The sequence below is a fragment of the Panthera tigris genome, chromosome A1 (assembly GCF_018350195.1).
Source record: "Panthera tigris isolate Pti1 chromosome A1, P.tigris_Pti1_mat1.1, whole genome shotgun sequence".
Lineage (NCBI taxonomy): Eukaryota > Metazoa > Chordata > Mammalia > Carnivora > Felidae > Panthera > Panthera tigris.
The window spans coordinates 187,755,397-187,776,149 of record NC_056660.1 but is presented as its reverse complement, the minus strand read 5'-3'; the positions used below and the strand labels follow the sequence as shown (position 1 = coordinate 187,776,149).

Here is a 20,753-nt window from a genome sequence, read left to right as displayed (position 1 = left end):
GGTGGTTCCCGCGCCGCCCCCAGTACGTGGGCGGGAGACGCAGTCCTCCCGCGGCCCACGCAGCCGGGCCCAAGAGTCTGTGGAGACGCTTACCACCCCGACCCTTGCACGCACACTGTGACACGCGCCATTCTGACACACGTGCGCTCTCACACTCCTCAAATACCAGAAGCCGCGAACGCTCACACCCACGCTCACCTGCTGCGACCACGTGGGAGAATTGGAGGGGCTGATCTTCACCCGGTGCAACCGCAGTAGCAATGATGCCTGAATTTTTTTTAACTCCCTCACTGACTGGACTAGACTGTCAACTCCATGGCGTCAGGGACCAAGTCTGTGATGGCTCAGCAGTGCCTAGCATAGAATAGGCGCTCCATAAGCCTCTGTTGAATAAGTGACTGGATGCCTGAATAAGTGAATTGAAAACGTTCACTATCTTTAATTTTAAACTTCCACCCCTTAAAGAATTTGTTCAAAGAATTTTATTGTAATACGAAATTGAATAGTATTTGTGTGTTGCTTTTGGTCGAAAGTTCAAAATAGAGGTAAGTGGACACACCCCCCTCCCAAGGTGCCCCACTGACCAGCATCCCTACCTTAATTTAAATGGCAATATACCTTTTAGGGCTGGAACTGTTCCCCACTTACCCACAATACGAAGCCTGAAGCATGTCTCACGTGCACAGAACAAATCAAGGATGCTGCTAGTGTTTTTTGCTTTGGCAAGACACCTTATTCCCCAGTTTTTCTAGGACTTCGCCGACTCTCTACAAATCCCTCACCCCCTGACACCCCTTCTCCAGGAAACAAAAAATCCTACACTATTCCTTGCTGTGTCTTTGGTCGGTAACTGGAGAGCCCGTAGCTACTAGAAACCAGTCTGGCCTTTGATGTTGGTAGTGCCTATATACACAAAGACACACACCCAGGAGTGGGTAAAATGTTGCAACTATCCTGGATCATCCTGAAATTGTGAAACCTCAACTTCGGCCTGTTACAAGAGAAATTAATGTATTTCAATGTAGATCTCTGTGTTGGGGGCCTTCCTTGGAAATTCAACTCTCTGGCCTCTGTGCTTTAAACATAAATCTCCAATACCTCACAACCTTTGTATCTTGCTAAAATTGTAAAAGAAAGCTTTCCTGGAGGCATCTGACATTCAAATTCTGAGTAACTTCCCTTCCACTAGTTTGATAGCTCTATAGAAATGAAGTTTTAAAAATTTCTGGGAAGTATGTTCATAACTCTCTGTAGACAGCTTTCATCCTGCTGCCTTAGACTAGAATAATCAGGCATGCTACATCCTAGAAAGGCCGTTTTATGAGTCTCTTTATACAGCCTGGTAAGTAAGAAATTAAATTACAGAGGCCGCATGACTAATGACTAGAACAGAAAACTGCCCAAGATAGCAAAGCCTTATACCTTGGTTTCCATCACCGCGTTTTAACAACTTTACTACTGACTTCAGGCAAGAAAACATAAGGCCAGAAACAGATTGCAAAGAAGTCAAAATCTATATAACCTTAAATTCTTACTGGATTTATTTATTCTTTTAGGGTAAACTGCAGAATATTGAAAATATTCCTTTAATATTGTTACCGGATTTGTGTGTTTTGTTTAAATGGAGGAAAAGCTTACCTCAGCACTCACATTTCCTTTTTTAAAGGAAAAAAAATGGCTTCAAAGTTCTATAACCCTCACTAATAAGTACTCTGGACTTGTAAAAGCAGGACAAAGTCACGTCTTTTTCACCTTTGAGTTTTACAGCAGCTGCCTATAAATGCTAAGTTCAAAACAAGTGAAGAAAATTACTCTGGTAATGAAAGGGTTACTGCTATTATATTGCTGCTAATCCAGTTTTGGGAAAGCTCCACATTACCAGATGCAGGTAACTGAATCAAACTAAAAAGAAAAAAGAAAAAAAAAAAAAAGAGGGAAAAAGACTGGGGGTGGGGCAGTAGAGAAGACTACTCAAAAGCAGTTACAGTGTAGAAAGCACTTTCTAGAGGCACCCAAAAAAGCAAAGGTTAGGAGCAAAACTTACTATAAGTACCTGAAACCAAGCTTAAGCAAATGTCCAAATACCACAAACCTGGCCATAAAAGGAATTAGCTTCAGGGGTAGAAGGAAAGAACTGGAATGTTTATGACTATGGAATGGGAGACCATTCAGGATTCCAAAGGTCATCTTCCTATTCACTAAATGTATGCAACTTTAAGGAGGAAGTCAGCGTAAAGTTTGGAAGAGTGCATGTTTGTTACAGCTCTAGCCATTCCAAAAGACTCGTCCCTGAATGCCTTCTAAAACCAGCTATTGCTAATAAATCCCATAGAAATTGTCCTCTGTTGCAAATCTGCAGATAGCTGATGGCCAGTTCACTACGCCTTCTAGATCCAGAGATAAGATCTCACATAACAGACTTCACGTAATGGGGCCCAAATCCAAAAAACTCAGAGAGCCAACTCTGGAGATATGAAGGTGAATTCTCATGTATGCATTTTATTCACTTACTTTATTCCTATGGGCACTTTGAGGTTTTCTCCATCTAATTCCAAAATAATTAACTTTTTGAATAGAAGAGTCTAAATGACATATAAAATCTCTTTCGACCTGACTACCCTTACGGTTTGATTTTTAAAGGCGATTCTAAGAGGAAAACTAAAGTTTTCTTAAGCAACATGGTTCAGTAAAGGGGAAATAAACTTTTTTTGAGATATAATTGAGATCTAATTCACATATGATACAATACACTTTTAAAGTGTGCAATTCCATGGTTTTTAGTAGATTCACAGAGTTGTGCGACCATCACAATCAATTTTAGAACATTTTCATCACCACCTCTCTTCCAAAAACAAAACAAAACAACAACAAAAAACCTGCTGTATCCCTTAGCAGTCATTCTCTTTGCCTCCCCCGCTTAGGCAACTACTAATCCTTCTCTCCCTTACAGATTTAGCTATTCTAGACATTTCATATAGGTTATGTCATACAAAATGTGATCTTTTGTGTCTGCCTTCTTTCCCTTAGCAACAAAGTGCATCCATGTTGTAGCATGTATAGTTATTTCATTTCCTTTTATTGCCAAATAACATTCCATTGTATAGCTATATCACATTTTGTCTATCCATTCACTAGTTGATAGATATATGAGTGGTTTCCACTTTTTTTGGCTCTTATGAATAGTACTGCTATCAACATTCGCATATAAGTCTTTGTGTGGACACATATTTTCATTTGTCTTGGGTATATAGTTAGGAGTAGAATTGAATCACCCGGTCACGTGGTAACTGTGTTTAACTTTCTGAGCAACTGCCACTATTTTCTAAAGTGGCTGCTCCATTTTACATCCCCACCAGCAGTGTACAAGGACAGATTTAGTGTTAGATTCAGATACCCCCTACTTGTTAGATATGGGACTCTGTGCCACGTGTTCATAATTTACAAACACCTCCATTTGTCATCTGTAAAACAAGGATTAATGACAGTATCTATTTCACAGGATTATAATAAAAAATAAATAAAACTATGTATATTTATGTTCCTGGTACAAAGTAAGCCCTCAGTATATATGTTGTTGGTAGTTCCCTCTGTCTTTGGTATCCGGTTGGCAACATTTATTCTGTAATAAAGTCAGACAGAGATAAATTTATAACTGCCTATTAACAATAAGAAATGCATATACATGGTTGGTGCTGAATATATATTTTTCATGGATGATTGGAAAAGCAATAGAACTTACACTGTTTTAATAACAAAATAAATTTATCTTAGGTCTACAGGAGGCTACAGGAGGGAAAAAATATAGAAACAAGTCCTGTTTTATTTGGTTTGGATTTTTCAGATTTTCCCCCAAAACATTTTTTATTTTCCCAACTTTTTTTATCTTGTAGAGCTTCAAATATACAGAATTGTTAAAAAAATTGCAATCATCACTCATATGCTCATCTATATTCAGCAATTGTTAACGTTTTGAGTATTTGCTTCATATGTATGTGTTGTTTGTTAAGCTATTTGAGAGTAAATTGCAGACATCAACACATTGCACCCCTTAATACTGCAGGCTGCCTCTTCTAAAAATAACAGCTTTCTCCAATATTACCAAATGACCTTGCCACACCTAAGAAAATAAATGATAATTCCCTAATCTTTTACTATCCGGCTGATGTTCCAATTTTCACATTTCTCCCCAAAATATCTTTCACAGGTAACATTTTTCCTAACCAAGATCCACTCAAGTTTCACCCATTGCCTTAGTTTTATGTATTACAAACCAGTTTTGCTTTTAATCCATCTGAGTACTTGTGGACTGTTTGGAATCTCTAACATCAGCAGGAGGGAAAAATGTATTGTTGCTATCATTTTCAGATTTAAGCTCTGCTGGTGTACCTCTATTTTACCCAGCCACTTTCTCTGTTTAATTCTGATTAAGACAGAGATGGCTAGTAATGCAAAATTGTGTGTTGCTTTTCAAGCATGATGATATTAGCTAAATAGAATGGGTACTGATTGTCATAGACATTTGTTAGTTACCTTCCCAATATCTATTATTCTCTTTTTTCTCTTTTTAATATCATCTTGAACATTCTAGCCATACAGTCTGTTGTGGATTAATCACTTTACCCTATCTCCCTTAGTGATTAGTCCAGGGAAGGACTCATGACCCAAGTCAATCAGGACAAGACTCAACACCAGAGCTTTTGACCAGAGCTTTCTCTTTCCTGCTAGATCTAAAAAAGGAATCCCATAATTTCAAGGACTACGGGAAGTCATCTCGGATCCAAAAGGTAAGAGCCAGCCTGAAAATGTCTCAAAGCAGGTCAAAGAACCTGCAACACAAAAAGAAACCAGGACCTGGTCACAGTGTATGAGTCCTGTTCTAAGCCTCATGTGAAGCCAGCATGTCCACCTTCTATTCTTCATATCAGCCAATACATTACTTTTGCTTAGCTACTGTGGGGTGAGTTTTCTATTATTTGCAGTTAAAAGAGTCCTAAGGCATTCAATCCTTTTAATCTGTAGTGTAATATGCTGTTATAAACAGAAGGAAGTAACTTAAAAAAATAATAAATAGAAACACAATTGTACAACTTAACAAATTATAAAACAAAGCTATTTAATCACTCTCCAGAAATAGAAGCTTGCTAATACCCCAGAAAATCCCCACATACTCTTTCCCATCACAACTATCTCACCACAAAGGTAACCATTTTTCTGACTTTAATATAGTCACTTCCTTTTCTTTGTTTAACCACCCAAGTGTGAAATCTCTAAATACTGTAGTTTAGTTTTGCCTGTACTTGAATTTTATATACATGGATGCCTATAGTATGTATTCTTTGGTGACCAGATTTTTCTGCTTAACGTTGTGTTTGAGATTCAATTATATTCTTGTGTGAAACTGCGGTTCAGCCATTTTCATTGCGGTATAGAATGCTATCACATGCATAGAATATTTGTTTATTCATTCTGCTATATATGAGCATTTGGGTTCATGAACACCCAAATTCCAGTTTGGGGCTGCTACAAATTATGCTATCAACATTTTTGCTCTTGTCTCCCAGTGCACATGGGCACACATTTCTTTAGAAAAGAATTGCTGGGCCATAGTCTGGAAGTATTCAACTTAGAGGTATTTGCACCAATTTACACTCCCAGCAGCAATCCCTCAGAGTTCCCATTGCTCTGCATTCTAGCTTACAATTGACGTTGTCAGTCTTTCAAATTTTAACCACTCTAGTGAGTTTGTAACTTGCATTTCCCCAACTGCTTATGAGGTTGAGTACCTTTTCACGTATTTCCTGGCCTTTGGACTTCCTCTTTTGTGAGTTGTTCAAGTCTCTTACCCAATTTTCTCCTGGGTTGTTTATCTTTTGCTTTTTGTTTTATAATCCTTTATATTCTGAATGTAAGCCCCTTGTCAATTATATACACTGCAAAAATCTCCTCTTGTTCCATAGCTTCCTTTTCATTCTCTAAATGGTATTTTTTAATGAACATAAATTCTTAATTTAATTTCTATTAAATGCTTCTTTTAAGCCTGTTCCCCCCCTGCTCCACAGTGTCATCCATTGTAAGTCAGGTGTGTATATTTGAGTAAGTTTGTTTCTGAACTTACTATTCCATTCCACTGGTTTGTTTACCTTGATGTGGATACCAAACTGTTTCAATTACTCTAGCTAAATAAGAAGTCTTGATAGGTTGTTGAGCAAGTCCTCTCCCCTGAATTTCTTTCTTTTGTTTTGTTTTCTTTTCTTCAAGAGAATCTTGGCTCTTTGTATTTCTTTATCAATTTTGGAATCAAATTTGGAATTTTGGCTTGTCAAGTTTCCTAAGATCTAGTTCAGATTTTTAGTTTTTCACATGGAGGTCTTGCATTACCTTTTATTACATTAATTCCTAGATATTTTATGTTTTTGATGCTACTACTAATGGTAATTTACATTTTATATTAGTCTTTGAATATGAAAGAGTAAATCTCAAGAGTCCCTGTCCCTGGGAACTTTCAGTCTCTTGGGTTTGGAGACAGACCCATAAATGGCTTTAATATAAAGCTAAATAAATTGGTTATGATAAGGTAGGCAAAGTTTACCATGGAAATACAAATGGGATGGATTAGCGCATTCTGTGGGGTCACAGGGTGGAAGGAAGGAAAAGGCATTCTAATTGTTGAAAAATAGATAAGGAGTCACCTGGTGAGTAAAGACTTGAGGCAAAGAGGGGAAGAGCACACATTTTACATACACATTTCAGGATGTTAACATGGGACACATCCTGCCTCAGGGATTTGCCAAAACAATACAATGGGATGTCAGCACGGGTGTGAAGTAAATTCTCCCTGGGCATAGTTTACAAAAGGAATGTGAGCAAACTAGTTCCAAGGCTCCTGGACCCATTTATCCAGATAATGGTGTAAAAGCGTGAGCAGAGAGGGGATTTGAGAGAAGTTTCTCTGGAGAGAGCTGTTGCTGTCAGTACCAAGCAAAGGAAGCAACATGGGGGACACTACCTCCTTCTGCTCAGGTCTGATGGTAGGGAGATCTTCTGTGAGACCATTCACAGAAGTTGAAATATGTTCTCTGCAAAAGACTGAGAGAGTAAAAGACAGTGTGGCTGTCTTGGGACGGACGAGCATTATCAGAGTTTATCAAAGGAAGCAAAAGGTGTGTGGGTGTTTCCCAAGGAGCAGATGTGCACCACATGGCCCCAGTTGTCTGGAGTCCTGTACAATAGGACTAAATAGAAGGACAGAGGAGACTGATAGTAAGAAGTTGGAGATAAGAATCCAATTCCTAGGGTCACATGTGATCACCTAGAATAGGGATGCATCCACCCAGGTCATTGAAGAATTAAGAATCTTCTAGGGGTACTGGGTGGCTCAGTCAGTGAAGATTCTGAATCAATTTCAGCTCAGTCATGATCTGGCAGTTCATGGGATCGAGCCCCCACATAGGACTGTGTGCTGAGGGCGCATAGACTGCTTGAGACTCTCTCTCTCAAATAAACAAACATTAAAAAAAAATGAATTTTGGGGCACCTAGATGGCTCAGTCGGTTAAGCATCCGACTTCAGCCCATGACTTCGAGCCCTGCGTTGGGCTCTGGGCTGACAACTCAGAACCTGGAGCCTACTTTAGATTCTGTGTCTCCCTCTCTCTCTGTTCCTCCCCCACTTGCACTGTGTCTGCTCACTCTCTCTCTCTCTCTCTAAAATAAATAAAGATTAAAAAAAAATTTTTTTACATAAAAAAAAAATTTAAAAAAAGAAGAATCTTCAAACAACCCATGGAGAGCCACCAGCTTGCCTTAGTTGGTCAGTTATAAAAAGCCAGCTAGCTTCTCCTAGTTGATAGACCAGTAGCAGTCCGGTGCTGATCGTTCAGATTCTACAAAGTAACCAGCAACCAATGAGGAAGCAGCCTAAGTACTCTTGCAACCAGGTCCCCCTTCTAAGTCACTGTGTGGACTAGCATCCTGGGGCTATTAGCAAATCACTTTTTGTTGTATTATCCCTGTATCTTTTCAATCAACTGCTATTAAAAAAAAAAAAAGTGCACTAGGTACTAAAAGAGAAAGCTTCAAGTGTAGCCATCTGCTAGACCCAGAGAAGTTGAAGACCCCCAACAAGTATGAACTTCCCCATCCCTGACCTGTCCCACTTAGAGCGGTTTCCACCCAGGTAGGGTCTGATGCAGTTGCTGGTACACTGGAAGGAAGGCAGTGGGGACAGAGCAGAAGTCCACCACTTCACATATGGAGAGATCTTTCACTGAAGGGAGATTGAAGCATTTAATCAATCTTCTGACTGGACACATTCTAATTACCGAATCAAGACTGTGATTTGTAACTTAAAGTGAGTAGGACTGCCCATCCATTAAGAAGTCTTGGGATCTGCCCAAGTTTGCCTTGGAGGGCAGGGCAAATAAATAAAATAAAATAAATTTTCTGGATAAAAATGTTGACGGCTAGTGGGTAACAAAATCAGATACCCCCAGAGTGTAAAGTACATGCAAGAAATGAAAAGCAGTATAATTATGATTTGATCTCAGATTTCCAGAGGGAATGTAGGGAGAGATGAAGTAAATTGGGCTCTATTCAGGAGCTGAGGAAAGACTTTCCATGGCATGCTAAGGAGTCTGGACTTTAACAGGAAATGAAGCAATACTGAGTAGTTAGCACAGGACAGTAATAGTTACTGGGCATTTACTATGTTCTAGGCTCTATGCTAGGTAGTTTAAATGAATTATCACATTGTGCTCTGCTTCCTGTCGGTCTAGCCATATACCAGAAGAGGTAATGAGTTTGTTCATAGAGACACGTCTCTGAGTCCAGAACCCAAACTTCAGTTAAATCTAAGCCTTGTTCTTTTATTTTTTTTTTTAATATTCAATTTTGAGAGACAGAGAGAGCAAGCACGCGCATGAATGGGGGAGGGGCAGAGAGAGAGGGAGACACAGAATCTGAAGCAGGCTTCAGGCTCCGAGCTGTTAGCACAGAGCCTGACTCAGAGCTCAAACTCAAGAACGGTGAGATCATGACCTGAGCTGAAGTTGGATGTTTAACCGACTGAGCCACTCAGGCACCCCCTCTAAGCTTTACTCTTGTTTTTTTTTCCCCCCCTAAGCTTTACCCCTGACTACCTGTGTGACACTGGGCAAATCACTTGACCTCTCTATACCTCTGTTCCTTCATTTTTTAGGATGGAGATAATTGTCCTATCCACCTCATAGAGTTTTTGTGCCCCCATTTTTTGTGACTTCAACAACATAGATAATGCATGTGGGATTTTTTTCCTTTTTCTTTTTTTTAAATTGTGGTGAAATTCACGTAACATCAAATTAGCCACATGTTGTTGTTGTTTTTTTAAATTTATTTATTATTTTGATAATAATAAATTATTATTATTAATAATAATAGAGACAGCATAAGTAGGGAGGGGCAGAGAAAGGGAGACAGAGAGAATTCCAAGCAGGCCCGACATGGGGCTCGAACCCACAAAATGTGAGATCATGACCTGAGCCAAAACCAAGAGTCAGATACTAAACCAACTGAGCCACCCAGGAGCCCCCCAAATTAGGCATTTTAAAGTGAATGATTGAGTGGCATTTAGTATATTCACAATATTGGGCAAACACCACCTCTACCTAGTTCTAAACCATTTTCTTTGCCCCCAAAGGGAACCCTCTGCCTGTCAAGCAATTGTTTCTCCTAATCCCCTTCCTAATCTCCTCATTTAACATTCTCGTGTAAATGATCTTTTTCTCCCACCCATTTGTTATCATAGTTAATTCTCAAACTGTCATTAACATCAACTTCCAGAATTTCAATTTTGAGCATCTTTCTCTGTGATCACTCCTACAAATATTGATTCTTTTTAAAAATATATTCGTGTGTTCTTCTTAGCATCAAGCTTCCAATCCACTGACCCTACCAACTCTTCACATACCTTTCTTATGTCCTACCTCTTTCTTTACCCAGCATAGATTCTACAGTCTACCATTTAAATGTCTCATTTATAAATGTTAACTTTCCTTCCCACCATCTGCTCAGCACCTGCACTTGAGCAGCTGAGATTGCTGGACAAACCACACAAGCGACCATGAATCTCAAAGCTTAGCCTTCAGTGCTGCTACACAGAACCATTGCATTGTTCTAGTGAGGTTGTTCTCGACTCCCCAGAGTGGCTCACTCTGCTTTCTTCTCAAACTTCCAATACCACCTACTCTCTCTCCTCCATTCACTTTCAGCTGAGTGAGTAGCTGAGAAGATGGATGCAACCTATCAAGTTCCTCAACTTTCTTCCATGATCTACCAGCTTCGTGGTGATATTCTTGGTCTTCACTCCCCTCAGGTGGGAGAAGTTTCCCTGCTTCTGTCAAAGGTCATGTCCTCCACTAGAGATCTGGATCACAGCCTCTCTTGCTGTTCAAGGACTTAGAACCTATAATAATTCCCCTTCCCCCTCCCCCCCATACCATCAACTTCTCTTCCTTCTCTCATGGATAACTACCACTAGCATACAAACATGCTTAGGATGGCAGTCTTTAAAAAATCCCTCCCTTCATGCCTTGCAACCATCACCCCCCATATCCCTGCGAAGATTTTCTGAGAAGTTGTCTATAGCGCTATCTCAATTTCCTCACTCTCCTTTTGCCCCTCAACCCACTCCACTTACAAGTCCACCCCAAATACCCCTTGAAACCATTCCCAGTGAGATCATCAAAGACTTCCTCATTGTCAGGTCCAACAGTCCCTTGCCAGTCCTCATCTTATTCTACTACTACTACCAGTAGCATTTCAAAGAATCTGTCATTTCCTTCTTTCCAAAAACATTTCCATTTCTTGATTTCTGCACTGGATTCCTAGGGCCGCTGTGAGAAAGTTCCACAATTGGGAAGCTAAAAACGACAGAAAATTTTTTTTCTTTCAGTTCTGGAGGCTAGGAGTTCAAAATCAAGGTATCAGCAGGGCCGTGTTCCCTCTGAAGGCTCTAAGGAAGAACCATGCCTTGCCTCTTCCAGCTTCTGGCAGCTCCCAGAAATCCTTGGCACTCCTTGTCTTACAGATGATGCATCACTCCAATCTCTGCCTCCATCATCACATGGGCTTCTTATAAGATTATCAGTTATTCAATTCTGGGCTCATCAGTATCCAGTATGACCTTATCTGAACTTAACCAACTGCATGTGCAGAAACCATATTTCCAAATATGGTCACATTCTGAGATTCCAGATGGACATGAATTCTGGGCGGACAGGATTCAACTCAGTATAACTCCTGTGACTGCACACTGCTGGTTTCCTCCTTCCTCCTGGCAGCTCCCCCTCACTCTCCTTCTGGGGCTACTTTGCTTCCCCTAATTCAACTCTAAATGTTGCAGTGACCCATGGCTTGGCCTAGGGCCCCTTGCCTTCTTCTTCTGTTTTTAAATGTTTCTCTCTCTCTATATATATATATATATCACGAGATCATGACGTGAATCTGGGTACTCCCTGCCCCTTGCCTTCTTTAAATACACTCTCTCGGGGCACCTGGGAGGCTCAGTGGGTTAAGTGTCCGACTTCTGCTCAGATCATGATCTCCCGGTCTGTGGGTTCGAGCCCCCCCACAGGCTCTGCGCTGACAGCTCAGAACCTGGAGCCTGCTTTGGATTCTGTGTCTCCCTCTCTCTCTCTCCCTTCCCTGCTTGTGCTCGCTCTCTCTCTCAAAAAAAAAAAAACGTTAAAAAAATTAAATATACTCTCTCCTGAGGGTATATCATCTAATCCCATGGTTTTAAAATTCCACTGATGACTCCCAAATTTATGTTCTAGCCCTCACCTGTACCCATATTGATAATCATAGTTAAAACTTATTGGATGCTTCCTATGTGCCAGACTCTATTGTAAATTCTTTCTGTGTATTAATTTAATCCTTACAACAAATTTATGGGGTACTATTTTTATCCCCAATGTATGGATGAAGAAACTGAAGCACAAGGAGGTTAAGTAAATTGTTCAAGCCCACATAGAGAGAAGGAGCCAGGATTTGAAACTGTGTAAGATAGGTCCAGAGCCTCCTCTCCTGACCACTACATGCTCTGGCTTTCCACTGGGCTCCAGGCTCATACTCTCAAGGTCAAACTTGACATCTGCACTTACAAGAATTAAACAGAATGCTTGACTCCCACTCCCCACCCCATCTCCATTCCCACCTTAATCTTTTTGTCCTTACTTCTACATCTTAGTATTTGGTACCATCAACACCCAGTTGCTCAAATTAAAAAAAAAAAAAATCTAATAATCAAATTTGATTTTGTTCTTTCCACATCCACCCCAGCCTCCATTCCCACCCCCAACAAATCCAAGGAAGCCTATTAGCTTTACCTCTAGAACATATCCCTGTTTGCTCTGTTTTCACTACCACCCTAGTTCATGCTAAGCTATCATCATCTCTAGAGTTAGTGCAATTACTTTCTTCCTGGTCTTTCTGCTTTCACTTTTGCAGTCGATGTATATAACCAACCCAACAGCCAAATGAGTCTTTTGAAACATAAATCAGGCCATGACATGCCCAAGTTTCAAAGCTTCTAAAATACCCCCTTACATTTACAGTAAAATCCCTACTCCTGCTCTTAGCCTACAGGTTCCTGCTTGATCTGGCATTGCCCGCCTCTCTACCCTTACTCCTACCACTCTCTTTCTCACTCAGGTAGCTCCAGTCATGATCTCACCCCTGCTTTTCCAGGAATGCTTTGTGCCTGCACCAGGTCCATGTACCTGTTCACCTTCATGCCAGAAATGCTGTTGGAAATGCTCTATTCTCACATCTTCTTCACATCAGACCAAACACTGCCTCCTCAAAAGTCCTTTCCTAAATCCTTACCTAATGTTCTGCCCCAATCATTTTCTTACACATCATCCTATATTTGTGTTTTAATAGCATTCACCACTATTTGGAGATACTTTAATTATGTAGTTGGTTATTGAAACAGAGACTTTCTCTGTCTTATTTATATTTATGTTTCCAATGCCCAAAATGATATGCAATACACAGTGACTGTTTAGTATTTTTCAAAGGAGGAATGAATGAAACTAAGTGAATAGACAAGCAAGGCCAATCACGGGAGGTTGTTTGGAGGTCAGTTTTATGGCCAGTTTTCAAAGGTCAGTTTGAAAGGAGAAAAGATGATTAGAGAAGAGAAAGAATATTTTTAGCAAGAAAACAAAATATTCAAAAAAGTGATAAAGTCTTGAATAAGTGACAAACAGAGGCAATAACTATACCACTTCAGGTGACATGGAAAGTCGGTCAATACAGAAATAAAATTAGCTTCTTAAAGCAAGGAGTTATCATCATTTGGTTAAACATATTGAATGTCATCCTAAGGGGTTTAAATTTATTTACGCCTTCAACAAATATTTATTCAGTTTCTACTATGTGCCAGGTACTATTCTAGGTACTTTTTAATATAAAAATAAACCAAAGAGACATGATCTCTGCCCTCATGGTGTTTATAATCAAGTGGAAGGCTGACATCAAATATTAATATTCCATAAACATTTGGAATTGCCAAACAAACTGCCAAAGTGTGTGTGCTGGGTTAGTATTTTGGTAACATTAATCAATGTGATTTTGTCCCTAGTACTGTTTCCCTTTGGCCCTTACCCGTCCATTCATCTCACTATTCTGTATGTAATGACTCAGAAAAGGTATGATACAGTGAAATCCAATACATAAGTAACAGGAATCTTGCTCTAGCTTTGGAGATCAAGAGTCACAGGCTCCACTGACTGAGCCATCCAGGGACCCCTGTATTCATTTTGACCTAAATGTGAGAATTGATGACAGTAAACTACAAAGCATTGTTATGAAAATAAAAAAATATAAAAATAATATTTTTAATAAATAGTCTTTGTCTAGAAGAAAAACAAGACTAATTGAGAGGACTTAATTTAGATTAGGGGTTCAAGAAAGGCCTCTCTGAGAAAGTGTCTTGTGAGCAGAGACTTCAGAAAATGAGATTACCAAGGGAAGAACAAGGAGAGGAGAGTTCCCGGTGGGGCCCTGGAAAGGGCTGGATGTGCTAGAACAGAACAGATGGAGCTGGATTGAGAGGAGGCTCAGGTCAGATCAGATAGACCCTCGGAGGCCATGTTACACCATCTGTTACACAAGTATAAATATTATACAAATCCCAAGTGTTGTGAAAAAACCACCAAGGATTTTAAGCAGAGGGCAGAGGTGTTAGGTATGGCTGATTATACAGCCTGGGCACTATATAACTCCATGAAACACTGCAGGCATAGTCCCTGGTGTGGCACATTGCCTCCCTGCAGGTGACATAATCAAATTAAGATTTTAAAAATATCAGTCTGTGTGCTGTGTGGAGAATTCTAGGGCCAGAGTGGAAGCAGGGAGATCACTTAAATGGCTATTGCAGTCTTCAATCAAGTAGCCTAGCATAGTACTTGTGATAGAGAAGAGTGAACAGACCATATTTGTGGTTTCCACAGTTAGCATTAGAGGTCCAGGTAGATTCCTGAATTTGGGAGTAGTCTACTTAATGGTGCTTGAGAAACATTAATCTTTTAGCCAGTGGTGTGCTGGAGCAGACGTGTAGCAGCTCTGCACTGGCTCATGAAAGCTGAGTGTGTACATCTCTCTCTAATTCTTTATTCAGTGACATCAAATTGATAGCTTGAAATCTGCCTTGGTGGGAGTATTTACACCACGGAAATTGGCAAGTGCTACAAACAGAGCTTCTGTACCCAAAGAGCTGGTTGTGATACATTTACAAGTACACCACTGCTTCCAGCTTTTTAAAAATATTTCAACACTAAAGAATCACTACATAAGATATGGTAAGTGATGGAACATTCATAAGGCTGCTGCAGTTAAAATAAATGGGATGGTTATAAGAGACATTGGGAGGAAAAAAAAAATCTGTAAGACTTGATGGTTTATTAAAGGCAGTGATGGGAAGAGAGCAGCAGATTATATTTTCTCCCCTGGAAAAAGAAGTCATTTCCAGACGCATCTCTTTGGAGAAGACTGAAAAGAGAACATTTCACAATTGAGTTTCCCATCATGTGTATTTTAAAATGGCTCTACTTCAGCTGTCAAGAATTTCAAGTGCCTCTTAAAATTCCACCTTATTGTAGCTCAGAATTCTGAATTCTATCGCCATTTATTGGTGTAGTTAAATGAATGGAATAATAATTGAATCCCAAACTCTCAGTCACTGAGCACAACTGTCTTACTACAACAAAAGATCTGTAGAGATCTAGAGAAGAACATTCTTTAAAACTCAAAAATGTCTTTCGATCTGTGAATGGTGCAGAATCAAGGCAGCCTGTGTGGAGACTAGTCAGGCCTTAAGTAAATATGTGGAAAGTTCATATGAGGGTTTCTAAAGGGCATCAGGAAAGGAAGTGAAATAAGATACTAAGAGATTACTAAATAAACATTTTTTTTTCATGAAAATAAGTGTTCTGTAGAATTTATAACTTACATCCTAAGAATAATACTAAACACCCTTTACTATCAGCATGTACATCTAATAGTTCAGAAACACTAAATGTGTTAAACCTTAATCAATATAGGTGAAATATAAAATAATGATTTCATTTTTTCACTCTTTCAGTAAACCTCTGTTGAAGGCATACTAAGAGACAAATATTTCCCTAGATCTTGGAGATATAAAAATGAATAGGACTACCTTGGGTTTGTGCATAATAACTGAGGAAGATGGAGTCATGAACAGATTAGAGTACAATGTGGACAATGCAGAGGTTCAGTATTTAGAAGACATTATGGAAGCCCAAGAAGGGACACATAACTCAGAGTTGAGTGAGCAGAGGCAGCTTCCTGGGGGAAGTGACACTAAGCTGAATCTTAAAGAGTAGGGGGAAGCCGGATGATGTATGTGTATGGAATGGGGGAATTTCAGGCAGAGGGGAGAGCATGATAAAAAACACAGAAGTGAGAAACAGCAAAGCGTTCTTTAGATCCTTACTTGAAAGGCAGAAGGGAAATAAGGAGAGGAGGCTGGAGACCTACAGTTCTCAGTGGCACACCAAAGAGAAGGCAACTGGAACGGTCCATCCTGGGTGTAGACAAAGACAGGGGGCATTGTCTGTGGAGTATTTGAAAACAATAATAAGAATGATTACATTACCAACAATTCTAAACAATGATAAAATGATCCCTTCTGTCAAGTGGCCATGCTCCTGAGTAGACCACTATATGTTTTTCCTCAAGATGTGGAGCAAGGAAGTGACATGATCAAGTTCCTGAGCTGTGAAGACAGAGAGATGCCAGCTGCAGTTATATCTAAATGAGAGATCCTTTCTTTGCATCCCCTTAGAATTTGAGGTAAGTTTTTATTGACTTATGGGAGATCATGAAGACAGATACAGCAACTGGGCATTGATTTTGGACTAGAACTGTACATTCAGGAGTCAACACAGAAGTGGTAGTTAATTCTCTGGGAGTGGAAGAGAACCTGGGAAAAGACAAGTAGGCCATAGATGGAATACTGGGTAGCTGACTACTTCATGGACAGAAGACAGAACAAAAGTCTAAGAAATAGAGAGTGAAGGGATGCTCAGAAGCCTAAGAAATCTAGATAGCACAAAACTGTGGCAAGACTTCCCAAGGCCAAGGGGGAGAGAGAGAATTGGAGATAATGCAAAAGAGATAAATATCAGTAGGTGTCCATGAGGAAGAAATCGGAAGAAATCATGGTACCTGCTGGGAGGTAGCTAGGGGGTTGACGATGTAATGGCTGAAACCCTAGCAAGAATTGAGAGTGACAGACTCATCTGGTAGTTTAAGTGCATTTATGGGCCCATAACCCAGTCCCATATTAAGCTCTGAAGGTGACAAGACCCCAGAGTTTACCCACAACCCAGTGTGGTTCAGGGAAACCCAGTGTGGTTCAGGGAATAAAATAGACCCAGTGAGGGTCCTTCTTGCCTCAAAAAAAGCATGGCCCTAGCAAAGAGACTCATCAAACCAGAAAAGACAGGAACATGGGTGGACAAAAGACCAAAGACCTTATGGGAAGATGCACATCTCAAAAGATGCTATCATTCTAAGAGCTGAGGCCCAGATGGCTTCTCCATGTGACTCACATTAACTAAGCCTATGTTTACCCCCTACCTCCACTTAAATGTTACCTCAGAAAACTTGCATTGTCTGAGGCTCATCTTCTCCCCCTGATAGAATAATTACCCATCCCCAAATAAAAGTTAAGTTCAAAGATAGAAAAATAGTTATATTTCTTGCATATTTCAGTTTGTGAATTGCAGTCTATATGTTTATTACAGAAAACCATAACCTATAAATCCTAGACTCAATTGGGTCTTTTCTCTATATGCACACTGCATTTAAAAAAGTATGGTGTAGTGGCACCTGGGTGGCTCAGTCAGTTAAGTGTCCAACTTGTGATTTTGGCTCAGGTCATGATCTCACAGTTCATGAGATCAACCCCACATAGGGCTCTGCACTGACAGCACGGAGTCTGCTTGGGATTCTCTCTCTCTCTCTCTCTCTCTCTCTCTCTCTCTCTCTCTCTCTCTCTCAAAATAAATATATTTTTTAAAAAGTACAGTCTAAATAGGTAAGAATTATTTAAAAATGAAATGAAGTTCTGAGCTTTAACTTGCATTGCTCAACAATCTTTACAGAAAATAAATTTCATTTATTTTTTAGTAAGTATTTTATTGTTGTTATTCTTCTAGAAAATTCTTTTTAAAATTAAGCTTCTAGGGCCAATGCAGGGCTTGAACTCACAATGAACCCAAGATAAACAGTCACATGCTGCACCAACTGAACCAGCCAGGAGCCCCCACAGGGTCTCATTTTTAACCCCCAGGAACACTTTTCCTGTGTTCTTTTTCTCTCTTCCACATTTCTCTGCAACCAAGATTACACTGGATTCTCTCATTCATAACTATACCTCCCCAAAACTTTTCCTCCTACAGGTCACACTGATAATTTTGCTTTCTAAATTCCTAATTTTTCTGTTCTAGATCTTCAATCAGCTTGACTTCCCTTTCCTTCTTCCTCTCCCCCTCCTATTCTTTATTTCGTCCTGCTTTCCAAGATAGGGAGGGATTGTGAATCTACCCAGGCAAAGAGAAGAGGCTAGTGGGGGAAGAAAACTAGAAACACTGGTTAATTTTTAAGCCACAGCTCTTAAGAGAAGATGGATAAACAAAAGGATAAAAATGTGAATTACCTGAAATTCTATTGTAAATATGTTGATATATTTTCAGACTTTTTCCTATGCATTTATAATACACAGAAGTTTAAGATGCAAAAAAACACACATCATAATAACTCATATAGCCCCTTTTAAGTAACAACTATATTGTGAAAGTCCTTTTCTTTCAAGCTTTATACATACACCCTCACTGTTAAAAGCTATATGGCATTCCACTGTTTGAATATACCATAAATGATGCACTCTGTGTCCCACTGTTAAGACACTTAGGTTATTTCTGATTATGCTATTATGAACACTATAGTTGTCCTTCGTTCACTTGTGCAATTATTTTCATAGGATTAATTAGTAGGTGTGATAATTCTGGTCAAAGAGTACACATATTTATCATTAGCTTTCTAGGCTGCCAGAACAAAGTGTCTGCTGGAACAAGCCAGGAGGCTTAAACAATAGAATTTTATTGTCACAGTTCTGGAGCCTAGAAAGTAAAGATCAAACTGTTAGAAGGTTGATTTCTTCTGTGGGCAGTGAGAATCTGTTCCATGCCACTCTCCTGGCTCTTGGTGGTTTGCTGGCCATCATTGGCCATCCTTGTGTTCTGCTACATTACCCTGATCTCTGTCTTTATCTTCACATGGCATTCTCCCTGTTTGCCTATAGTGTCCAAAATTTCCCTTTTTATAAGGACACCAGTCATATTGTATTAGGGGGTCACCCTACTCCAGTATGACTTTTACAATAACCTGATTTCTAAATAAAATGATATTCTTGGGGCACCTGGGTGGCTCAGTTGGTTAAGCATCCGACCTCGGCTCAGGTCATGATCTTGTGGTTCAGGAGTTCGAGCCCCATGTCAGGCTCTGTGGGGACAGCTCAGAGCCTGGAGCCTGCTTCGGATTCTGTGTCTCCCTCTCTTTCTGCCCCTCCCCACTAGTGCGCCCCCCCCCTTTCAAAAATAAACATTAAAAAAAATTTTTTAATGACATTCTTAAGTATTAAATGTTAGGACTCCAACAAATGATTTTCAGGGAGACACAATTCAACCCATAACATTATCTTTAAGACTTTTAATATATGTTGCCAAAGTTTTAGAGTGCATCTTTGAGAGATGTAAATGAGGTAGCATTGACAGGATTTGGTATGATTGATTATAACTGGGGAAGGGATCATAAGAAAGGAGTAGCACTGGGTGATTTCTAAATATGGCCCATGGGCAATTGAATATAATATAGTACAAATATACTGGGAAAGGGAGTTTGGTAGTTAAGTTTCAGACATACGGAATCTGAGGCATTATAAAAAAGGCAAGTGGAAATGTCTAATCAGTACCTATATATGTGGGTCTGGCGTTTAGGAAAGACACAATTTGTGAATCATCACTACTTAAGTGGAAGTTGAGAGTCATGGGGATGGACGAAATCACCCACTAAGGTCACCCAGTGACATGAGCTAAAAGAGGATCAAGGACAGAATCTTAGGGACCCAAATACTTAAAGGGTATTTGGAGGGTGAGAAACTTACAAATGTGACTGGAAAGGCTTCAAGGTTTCAAGGATGAGGACATAAACTAATACTTGGAAGGATGAGTAAGACTTCAAGGCAGACAAGGAAGAATTCCAAGCTGAGGGGATGGTTTAAACAAAGAGCCAAAGAATGGGAATATACATAGCATAGCCTAGAAATATCCAATAACTTGACATGGCCGAGACAAAACAAGAGAGAAAGGAGTGGTAGAAATGAGAGAAGGAAGGTACATTAGGGCCAGATGTGAGAGGTGTCTTATGCCTGTCACTGGTCTGTTAGTGCTCAAATCCATTCCCTGACCTTCCCTGCTTACCTCTATATCACAGGATGCTGACCTTGGTAGCCCACATTTCTCAGGATGTCTTGCCCACTGGCTTCTGGTTAGGTTTGGCCAATAGAGGCACAGACGGTAGACTAGAGGGCAGCATCTCAGGAAGTGACTGCATCTACTCCATAGTCCAGTTCTTGCTGGTCACACTCTACCATGGCTCCAGCTCTGGCTGCACAGTACATCCAGTGGTGCTGGAGGCTCCTCCTCTAACTTCCGGGTCCTGCCACATACCCTGGTTCCTGGGCTCCAATCATACTATAGCTCTTCCTTTTGTCTTCTTTCCTAGAGATGGCAGCAGTTCCCTGCAGTTGTCGATTTCCGAGATGCCTCACCTTATTTTCAGCTCTGCCAAAGCTCTAAAACTAGTTCTCCACATTAAATTCCTTCTGTTATTTCCAGATTTTTTATTGTTGTTGCTGCTCTTACGTTATAATTAACTTGTTCATATGATTCCTGGTGCGTCTGTCCAATAGTCTCTTTCTAACACCTTGGAGTCAAATTGCTAGATTGCTATCTTCAGACTTGTTTTACACAAGAGAAAAACAAGCCCATGTAAAAATGGATTCCTAGCTAATGCCACAATCAAAATTTAATTTCCGTGGATCAAATATAAATAGTAAAAATTTTGAAGCTTCAAAATAAAATACAGAATATCTGATCTGTGCTAGGGAAAAATTTCTTATAGAAGATA

The 20,753-nt window shown here is 39.9% G+C and overlaps 1 long non-coding RNA gene across 2 annotated transcripts; it reads left to right on the top strand.

Annotated features, from left to right (window-relative positions):
- Positions 1–6: 6 nt before the first annotated feature.
- Positions 7–20,434, top strand: LOC122240487. 2 transcript variants are annotated; one of them, XR_006220285.1, is made up of 5 exons: positions 7–545; positions 4,726–4,784; positions 14,659–14,839; positions 16,239–16,352; positions 20,349–20,434. It is a non-coding gene; the product is annotated as an uncharacterized LOC122240487 (long non-coding RNA). The 2 variants fall into 2 exon arrangements; XR_006220282.1 differs by having other exon boundaries at positions 4,635–4,784.
- Positions 20,435–20,753: the final 319 nt, after the last annotated feature.